Below are 11,050 nucleotides of genomic sequence, written 5' to 3'. Positions count from 1 at the left end.
AGGCAGCTTCGGATTTTTCGTACTATATAAAATTTATTTGTATAAATATATTTTTAAAAGAATTAAGATTTAATTTTTTAGTTATTGTCATATCGGTTAATGATTCGATGGTAAACATGAGGAAAATATTAAGAAAAAAATATAAAATCTAAAAAAATAATAAGCTTTATTTTTATTTTATCTCAAATTAATTTTAAAATTACATTTTAAAAATAATTTTAAAAATAATTAGAATTTGGCATCGAACTATAGTTTAACGTGAGGGGTTTCTTGGTTGCGAGTCACTTTGGTTTAGCAAATAATAGAAAATTATTAATTATGCTTCTCTTTTTGTATATATTTCTTTTAATTCAACTTACAATTAGCTATCATTGATCACCATGAATCCAAATTCAGCTAGTAAACAAAAGGGGAATTAATGAGTGATTACCTACACTTCCTTTACTTAGAAAATTAATACACATGGTAAAGGCATTTCTTTCTTCAATTTCAACATTGAATTCAATTAGCAGCAAAAAAAAAAATTTAAATCTATAATTTATATATTTTAATTGATTCATACAATTGTTTTTAATAAATAGCAGTCAACATTTGTAATTTATTTTATTATGAAAGTATGACTTTCGAACCAAAAAACTAATAAATATTTAACCAAAAAGCAAAAAAAACTTATAAGATAATAAAGCCACTGATTTTTGTTTTTATCTTTAGTTATTCTGTTTACTTTATAGCAAAACATAAACAAGTTATAAAAAAAAGGAAGCAGCTGAAAATATGTAGAAGCCATGGCGCAAATAGAGCAAAACCTTACAAAATACGAAGCTTCCATTTGATTGTATAATATTGGATATTAGTAAGTTAAATTATTACTTAAAAGAATTCTTATTTGAGATTGTAGTGACCATTGGCACTGGATTTGAGCATGTGAGGTTCTTCTGCAAAAGAGTGAGAATTAAGCAATCGTGTGTTTTCGGCTGACCCATCCACCTGTTTATCATGTTCATGTGGACTTCTTACCCAATGTTGCTCGCCAATTACCCTCAATCCCTTTTTTTTTTTTTTATTAGAATAAAGGGTTTTACTAATAAGTAATTTTAAAAGATCTTTTAAGGTTAGTTAATATATTATTTATAATAATATTTTTTTATAAAAGATATAATAGTTTGAGAATAAAAAAAAATATTATATATTTTAAATTTATTGAATGATCCTTTAAGAGAGTGGATGAACTAATTGAATTAAATCTTAAGTTTTCATGATAATAATTGATAATTTTATTCATGATTTATAATTTATTTGATAAAGATATCGCTTTATATAATAATTTTAGAGAATTATATAGAGTACTCGTTCACAAAATCTTTAAAAAATTTAACAAAATTTTTCCTAAGATTAAAAAAAAATTGCTACAATGTTAATAATCATATCAAGTTTTTCTTTTTCTTTTTTTTCTCCTTTTCGAATTCATTGTATATGCATATTTAGTTAAAAAAAGACTCAGTGTGTGTCTGGCTTTTGGTGCAAGAAAAATATTATTAAAAAATTGTAATATAAATTGTAAACGACAGTATTCATAAGAGTAATTTATTAATACATTAATAAGAGATTAGTCCAATTAAATCCAAATTTAATTAGTTGTAACAAAAGTACTCCACTAAGAATTAATCAAGCCCAAAAAAATTTATTCCGTGATTTATTTTGTGCAAGGGAAGAGAGAAATTCAATGATAGAGATTTAATGAAAGTCATGAACATAAGAAAATAGTAACTAACTTTAGTTGTTATTGATAAACATTGTTTTAAGTTTAAGTCTCATTATGTTAATGTTAGTTTTTATTTTATATTAAATTTGTTTAATTATATTTTAATTTATTGATTAATTAATTACTTTATTTAATAATTAAAAAATTACCTAAATATGAATAAATTCGAATTCAAAAACATCATGAAACATTACACTTTTTATAAAATCTCAAAAATATTTAATTAGCCTAAATACAAAATTGAAGTAATTCAAACGAATACGAACATGAAATGATTTAACTAATGCCAGTTTGCCAACTCTTGAACTAAATTAAGCTTTTAATCTTATATTAAATGTTAGGATACAATATGATATAAGAAGAGATTTAAATTCATACTAATAAAATTATTTTTATAGAACAAAATTATAAAACTTTTGGATTATATAATATCTTATAAGTTAAATCGAACCTCCACAATTAAAATCAGAATGATCATTGATTGAAAATTTGAAAATTAAATGCTATATCGTGCTAAAAAATTTCACCTTTTAATAAGATTTTGATTTTATGTTAAGCAAGATATGATATTAACGAAATATAAAGACATTTATGAAATATTTTTTTCTGAAATAAAAGTATAAAAATTTTGAGTCAAATAATACCTCTTAAATTAAAGCAAGTGCGGGTTTTCCACAATTTATATGATAGGAAGAAAGGCTTGTCGTTGGTATAAACTAAAATTCCAATAACAAATTGACTCTGAACAGTGGTCGTCATAGTGGGCCAAACTAATTATTTCCACTTACAAAGCTGCTTGATTTTGCTTTGAAAAGGGCTTTGCTGGGCTTGAACTGACAGGAGCCTTTGGTGCGATTAAATCAGAATTATTATCTTAGGTGGTGGGAGGACTAAAAGGATTTTGGTCCATTCGTTCTGCTTTGTCCAAACAAGCTGAAAATGAGAGCTAACCAATTGGAAATATTTGAGAGGGGAAAAAAAATCTCAAAATTCGATAACTGGTGGGTTAATCAATCCTGAAGATGCAATGTGAAACTCAATAACAACCATTTCTTTTTTGTTTTATTGGTAAAGAAAAGTTTAGGTGATGGAAAACCATGTCATGCATTATAAAGTCAATCATATCATAAATTTCAACGAAAATTTATGATAAATTTATAAATTATTTATTAAAAAAATTTGTTGATAGTAAAAATCGGATCTAAATTTTACAAGTAAAAGAATTTTTAGTTTTGGTTGCTCCATACCTACATGCATGCCTTTGAATCTAAGATATTAGATAATTTGTCTACATATGATTTGTGAGTTAAAAATATTTATACGGTGAATTGCATTAATTTCGAATCAAATTAGTTAAAATCGAATTAAATAAATTATTTTATTTTATTTTTATTAATCAAATTAAATTTTTTAATTTCAAAAATTAATCTATTAAAAATAATTCGGTTGGTTCAATTAACTGAATAATAAAATACATTAAATTAAATCAAATTTTTATTTTTTCATATATGATAAACAAATTAAATTATTTAATAAAAATATTTATATATAAAAAATATTAAATTAAAAACTCTAATAACTTGAAATAAAATTAACAATTTAATATATTTTTAATTATATATATTTTATAATATATCGATTAAAATTTTGATTAATTTAATTTTAAATCAAATTAATAAAAAATTAAAATTTTTTAAATCATTTTTTATAATTTATCAAAATTAATTAATCAAATTAAATAAATTTAATCAATTAATTCAATTAAATTCGATCAAATTATGAGCATTCTTATTTACGAAACAAAAAGAAGACATATTAAATCTCAAACCCCACGGCTTCTCGGCTCCGGCTGCATTCCTATAACTCCAGTCCTACCATAATAATTTATTCAAGTAATTCAGCAACAACGAATTTATTACTAAATTCTTAAATAATACCAGTAGCTTTTATCGATAACACAGAAATTCTACGTTTGATTACTTAATCCAACTGTCCAAACACAACGTTTGTTACGGGAACTGTTTTAATATCATTATCAAACGGTGGTTGCAACATATAAATCAATCAGACTTCGTTTGATGGTACTTAATTTCTTTTTCTTTTTGTTGTTTACCTCTTATTTTTAGTATTTTCTTTTATTTTTATTATTCAATTTCCTATTAAAAAATAAAAAGTAAATAGCTTTTATAAATATTGAAAATGAATTTTAGATAGTCGAAGTTATAGTTTCAAAATGAATCTCATTAAGAAAAACAACAAAACCTCCCAGCAAAAATCCACTAATAAATAAATTAAATAAAAAACAATATTATTAATTATTTAATGCGAGTCAACGACCACTAGTCTACCTAACACCATTTTATGGAGCAAAGACTCTTTTGTTCACATTATCATGTACGTTCGTTTTTTCTAAATTAGTTTGTAAGCGAATTTACTTTTTTATACTAAATATTATATATATTTACGAGAAGATATCAATTTTTACAATATAAAATTTAAAAAATTTTACATATTTTTTTAATCATTGATTTCACTAAATATAAAAAGATGAGATTAAATTATTTTTATTTATCCCTCTTAAGCCTTAAATTTATTAAAATCAATGATAAAAATATATATAATTTTTTTTTAATTTTACACAATATAAATTAATCTTTATTTATATATATTTATATTTATATTTATAAAAAATACGTTAAAATAATAAAAAAACCTCTAATTTTATAATTTTATTTAAATAAATTCTTACATTTTTATTATATTTAAAATAAACTTTTAATTTTTAATTTACATTTAAATAAGTTTTTAAACTTTTAATTTATATTCATTTGAAATAAAGGCTTACCTGAATATAAATTAAAGTATAAAAATTTATTTAGATATAATAAAATATAAAAACTTATTTAAAAAATAATTCATGAATTTTTTAATATTTTAACTTAAAAAATACTATACATTTGAGATGAAAGGGAAAGCTATTAAAAAAAATAAAAACGTGTTTTCCAATTCAAGCACATGAAGGGCAAACATGGCCCTGAATAAGATGTGGACTATGATTGTAAGTCGCGATGGTTTGTTGGCAAATAAGGACGAAAATTGAAGTTAGCGATAAGTATGAATGCATATACGACGACTGGTGCAGTGACATTTTAGTGCGTTCACACTTCATTCCTTGACGGTACAGTTTTTCCTGACAACAATGGATAAAATATCCATTGCGAATATGCCCCTTTTTTCAAGGGAAAAAATAACCATAATATGGGAAGAAAAATGGTATGATTACTAGGGCTTCCCCCCTTTTTCATCAGACCATACATCAACCATCAGCATATTATTCATAGTAACATGATATTTCCTTTTGAATAAAACTGTGACGTGATGTTTTCAACCATGTGTTCCAAAGATTCATGCAGAACGCCTGTAAACAAATTACCTTGTTAAAGTTTTCACATATCTTCTTATTATATGTTTAAAATGATTAATAAAGGAATTTAATAAATTAAATAATATATGCCAATATTTTAATTTCACCTTTTTATTATCTTTAATTTTTAACTTTTTGAAGTTATTATTAACAATCATATGATTTAATGATAGAATATCAAATTTTTAATCTTAATAATTAATGTTTAATTTTTAATATTTTTAAATGCAAAAAATAAACTATTAAATAATAATTTATTATATTTTTTTAATTTTGTATTTATTTTACTTTTTATATTTGAAAATTTTGAATATTAAATATTTATAATTTTTAAAATTTATATTTGTTTATAAGCATATAGATATGTGTAATTAAGGTGCACTTGTATTTGTATTTTTTTTTAGAGAAAATATTAAATAATGTTAATAAACCCGAAATGGTACGCTGAAAGACATCAATACGGATACACATTAAAACTAGAAGAAAAACGGTATGTCCACCGGTAGATACAGACTACTTAGATTGAATTAGTGATAATTTTTTCTTAATTGACCATGTTAGCGGGTTCAAAGCATTGCAAAAAAAAAAAAAAAAAAAGAATTGAAAACCAATGGTACATTTGATTTGATAAGGTGCATTAAATTGGGTATTGTTCAAACTGGACAAACATTCAATTAAATTGACAGAGCCATGGTCAAACCAGTATTTGAATAGATTTTGAACATTATTTTTATTATTTAATTATTTTAAAAATCCGTAAGTGATGATATTTAAATTTAAATTTAAATTTTTATCTTCATATTAAAATCAAATTATATCACTAAATCAGATGCATATTGATTAAATATTTGGTATATTTAATACTTATATTTATATTTAATATCATTAAATACTAAAATCAATTATCTAATTATAAAACCTTCTTTAAATTAGATAGAGTTGAATTGAAAATTGAAGCCTTCACCAATTAAACCTTTGATCCGGTTTTTTAAACGTCGGTCCAAAGTACCAAGCAAATATAAATAATTGAAATTGATTCGGAAAGCCAGCCACACATGACATGAACACCATTAACAGGAAGAAACGATATGACTTAAAAGTAGACTTTGGTACTGAACACATATTGATTAAATATTTGGTATATTTAATACTTATATTTATATTTAATATCATTAAATACTAAAATCAGTTATCTAATTATAAAACCTTCTTTAAATTAGATAGAGTTGAATTGAAAATTGAAGCCTTCACCAATTAAACCTTTGATCCGGTTTTTTAAACGTCGGTCCAAAGTACCAAGCAAATATAAATAATTGAAATTGATTCGGAAAGCCAGCCACACATGACATGAACACCATTAACAGGAAGAAACGATATGACTTAAAAGTAGACTTTGGTACTAAACACATATTTACGAAATTTAAAATGATTTGAGTGGTCAGCTTTTGCCTTTTTACTTTAGTTCATATAGCGTGTCTCCCTGGTTACGTTGTGGGGAGATTCTCGTGTGATAATTTCGTAGTATGATTGGATTTTTGAAAGTTTAATTATAATAAAACGATTTACACGGTGCGGTATTAATTTTTTTTTATCATGCATTAAACGAAGCCTAATTAGACTTTACAATAAAAAGAATATATTTAAAATTATCAAAAATAAAATTTTAATATTTTATTAATAAAATACACGATTGTTGACATCATAAATATTTTTTATTAATATAAAAGTAATTATAATAGAATTTATTAAATGAATTTTAAAAATAAAAGTTCAATTGACATTAAAGTTTTAATTACTAGATAAAAAACTATGACGTAGTTTCCTTTTTGCTGTTATTTCTAATCAAAAATTTTTCAAACTGTTCATCTGTTGCTTACCTTTTTATATTTATTTAATAAAGTTTCATAAAAAATTCAATGAATTTTGTGAACTTCTACCAAATATTACCAAATTTGTGGTCATTATAATGCTATAAGAGTATGAGTTCAAATCTAACTAAACCTCTTCCCCAAAATCATACGGATTATAAAGTTTTCAAAACTGTAAGGCAAACATTAGTATTTTTTATTCAACTAGTGTTAATTTATACGGTATTTAAAATTTTTCTATTTTTTTCCTGTATTTGATATCTTAGTTGGTCTCTTCCTTCACGTTGAAGAGATCAACCAAATTGCTGATTTGCCCAAAAAGAAAATGTAGACGTAGAATTGTACCAAAGTTAAAAAAAAAAAAACTACAAATTTATCCAAATGGACTTGGTAATTTTGGAAGAGTGATGCGATAGGATGAAATTAATGATGATATAAAAATTAATGTCTTCAGTTATGATAATAAACTTAAAATCGGCAGTTGTTATTAGATGATCAAAGACAATTGATTCTTATAATTGAAAATGTTTTTGTTATAATTTTACATAGTCAACTGAGTGTTTTATTGATTATTTTAGACGAACAAAACTTAAACGCCATCACAATAGACTGTCAAAATGCATCTCACATAGAGTTGACCCAACCTAAATCGCAATGCATGGGAGTTGCAATAGAATCCTAATGGTGCCTTAATAAATTTTCCCTTTTAAAATTTCCATCACAGTTTACACGAGAGGACACGCGTCCATTTGCTTTTGAAAATCCAGTATAAAAAATCTCCACTTGCCCTTCCGTGTCTGCACAAAGCCGTCTCTCTCTCTCTCTCTCTCTTGAATTTTTGTCCAAAGGAAAAACAAAATCTTATATTTAAGGAATAAGAAAAGAAAAGATCAACAAAATCTTATATTTAAGGAATAAGAAAAGAAAAGATCTCTTCTTCCGGAAACTATCAGAAGAAAAAAAAAAAAGAAAACAACCAAGAAACAATGAGTTATTACAATCAGCAACAGCCTCCCGTTGGTGTTCCTCCTCCTCAAGGTCAGCGCCTGAGTCTTCTCTTTAATCATCTGTGTTTCTGTTTTTTTCTTTGATTTTTAGACCATTTTGATTTTATGTTTTTCTTTTTTTGATCTTGTTGCAATTTGATTGGATGGATCTGGTCATCTGGTGGATCTGAAATTTTTCTTTGTGATTGGAATGATAGGTTATCCACCAGAAGGATATCCTAAGGATGCTTATCCACCACCGGGATATCCCCCGCAAGGATATCCTCAGGGTTATCCTTCTCAGGGTTACCCTCCTCCCTATGCCCCTCAATATGCTCAGCCTCCTCCCCAGCAACAGCAGAGTTCTAGTACTGGTTTGTTAGAAGGCTGGTAAGTCCTCTCTTATTCCATTCGTATATGCATACCTGTATATTACAGCTGTACGGGCATATCGACCGTATGTGGTATGTCAGATCGAGGATGATACTGAATACTTCAACTGAGCGCGTGTTTTCCGGGATGAAGGAAAGCGTGTTTGTGACGATTGCCGATAAAAATGGGTTTGGGTTTTCCCTTGGTCACTTCGGCAGTTAATTAGTCAAAGTCCCGAAAACACCCCACACCCAATTCCTTTCTCGGTTGGTGAAGATGGGGTGTTTTGGCTTTTTCAGCTCTTTTGCAAACAGCTTTTCGGTTTACTAGATAAGGGTGTTTTTGGTCAATAGAAATTATTTTAAAATTTTTCCAAATAAAAAATCAAAATAATCAAATCAAATGTCCTTATAAGATTTTGAATGAATCAAATTAAGGTGATAGAATGCATTCTTAAATCACCCGTTAAAGATTAAGTTTAAACAAAGCATAAGAACACTTGTGATTGTATAATGAAAAAATAAATCAATTGCTGCTGTCTGAATTCTTTCATTTGTTTGTAGTTCCTCTTCACAAACTGTTTAAGCAGGAAGTGATTGGAACGTGGGGATGAGTTCTTTGACTAAGGCTGCATTTGGAACTAAACGCAGCCGCATTTACTATGAAAATTCGTGTTAATTGCATTGTAAAGTGTAAAAATGTGTATTTGGGTAACATGAACGGCACGGTACAAATGAATTCTCACCGTGCTGAACCTCAAATTTTTGACTAGTACTTTGTGCCCCTGTCAGAAAACTCACCTCTACCAATTCCTATTTTTCCAAATAAGAACCTTGTTTCATTTTTTTTTTCTTTTTGCTTTTGCTCCTGGCGGCATAAATTTATAGTTAGTTATTGTCTATTTTTTTTTACTTTGATTTTTTAGTTAAAAGTTTTTAATATTTCTTGCCATTTTCAAATTTTATTTTCAATAAATATAATTATTATTTTAATGTAAAAAATAATTATTATCTTCTAAATTATTATCAATTTATGTAAATATATTATTAATTTTTTTAAAAAATAATTTTTATGTTATTATCAATTTTATTAATTTCTAAACATTTAATAACAAAATTATTATTTGAAATAAAAATAATTTTAGTAATTTTAACTATTTATTAATTTTATAAATATCAAATTATAATTTAAATTTTATTATAGATAAATTTTAATTTAATTTTTTTAATTGTCATTTTTTATTTTCATTATATTTCATCTCATTGTTATTGCTGCATTTGTATCTAAACATGATTTTAATTTTATTGTTACAATATTCAATTTTACCATTACAATAATTAATTTCATTTCTACCTTTGTTTTCTCACCGCACCTTAAGTTTTTATCAGTGTTGTGGGTTTTGATTCTTGTTTTTCATTGCGTGTGCAGTTTGGCTGCTCTGTGCTGTTGCTGCCTGCTGGATGCCTGCTTTTGACGTGCCAAGTTTGCCAGCTTATATTGAATTGAAGTTGAATCAAATGGCATATTCCAATTTTAAATGTTTCTCATTGTCGCCTGTTTAATTTTCACTTCTCTTTCTCTGGTCGGATTGTCTATCTTATTTAATAATTGAACCTTTTGTTTGGAATTGAACTCTTGTTATATAGTAGCAGTAGTACTTTGGAAATATTTGAGCCTTCGTAATTCCTTTTTCATTGTTTCGGGAAATGTAAGGTTGGAAAAAGGAATTTATCGTGCTCGCCGGTTGTGTAAAAGAACAGAAAAAACCGAAAATTATTTGTTTTCTATTTGTAACATAGCTGGTTGGCGTTTGTTTTTATTGTATCCTCCGGGTGTTTGGGGGCACAGGCTGGATGTAATAAATTTTTTTAGGTAACTGTGCTTGACTTAGGCCCTATTTGAATTCAAACGAACCTCGGTTGAGACATTTTTGTTTGAAAAGTTATGCCAAGTGCATCATGCATTGAAAAGTTGTACCAAATGCAGTATGTATGCATTAAACATCAGTGCAGTTGGAGTTGAAGATTGTCTTAAACGCACCAAATTCCTTTTTTTTTTTTTTTTTCAGTACTCCATCTCTTCTCCAATGAAAAATTCTCATCCCCACAGCAGACTCATTTTTCGTAATACCTTTACCTTTTTTTTAAATTTTTTTTACCCCTTAAACAATTGTGAAAGGACAAAAATGTGCTTTACACTAGCAGCTTTTAGTTTTTGTTTTTAAATTATTTTGTTATTTTATAAAAAACAATATACATAAAATATAATTTTTAAATATTTCCTAATAAAGTATTATTTGATATAAAAATAATTTTAAGATTTTTACTTATTAATAAAAATATACTTTTAGTATTTTTAATTATATATTAATTTCACAAATATTAAATATATATTATAAAGTTTATTATATATAAATTTTAATATAATATTTTTAATAATCATTTTATTTTTTATTATAATTTATTTTATCATTATCGTTGTATTTATATTCAAATATATATTTCAATATCAATTTTAATTTATGTTATAATAATAAATTTTATTATTATTATAATAAATTTTATCTTTATCATTATTTTTAATTTAACTTAGAAACGTTTTTAAAGCAACAATAAAAAAGATAAAGAAAAGAGAAAAT

The 11,050-nt window shown here is 25.3% G+C and overlaps 1 long non-coding RNA gene across 1 annotated transcript; it reads left to right on the top strand.

Annotated features, from left to right (window-relative positions):
* Positions 1-7,811: 7,811 nt before the first annotated feature.
* Positions 7,812-10,288, top strand: LOC111309027 (uncharacterized). Its single transcript, XR_016329770.1, has 3 exons — positions 7,812-8,092; positions 8,259-8,430; positions 9,841-10,288. It is a non-coding gene; the product is annotated as an uncharacterized LOC111309027 (long non-coding RNA).
* The last annotated feature ends 762 nt before the right edge of the window (positions 10,289-11,050 follow it).

The sequence above is a fragment of the Durio zibethinus genome, chromosome 2 (genome assembly GCF_047325235.1).
Source record: "Durio zibethinus cultivar Kanyao isolate XHJ-2024 chromosome 2, ASM4732523v1, whole genome shotgun sequence".
Lineage (NCBI taxonomy): Eukaryota > Viridiplantae > Streptophyta > Magnoliopsida > Malvales > Malvaceae > Durio > Durio zibethinus.
The sequence above is the reverse complement of the archived record's forward strand: the minus strand, read 5'-3'. Positions and strand labels throughout refer to the sequence as shown.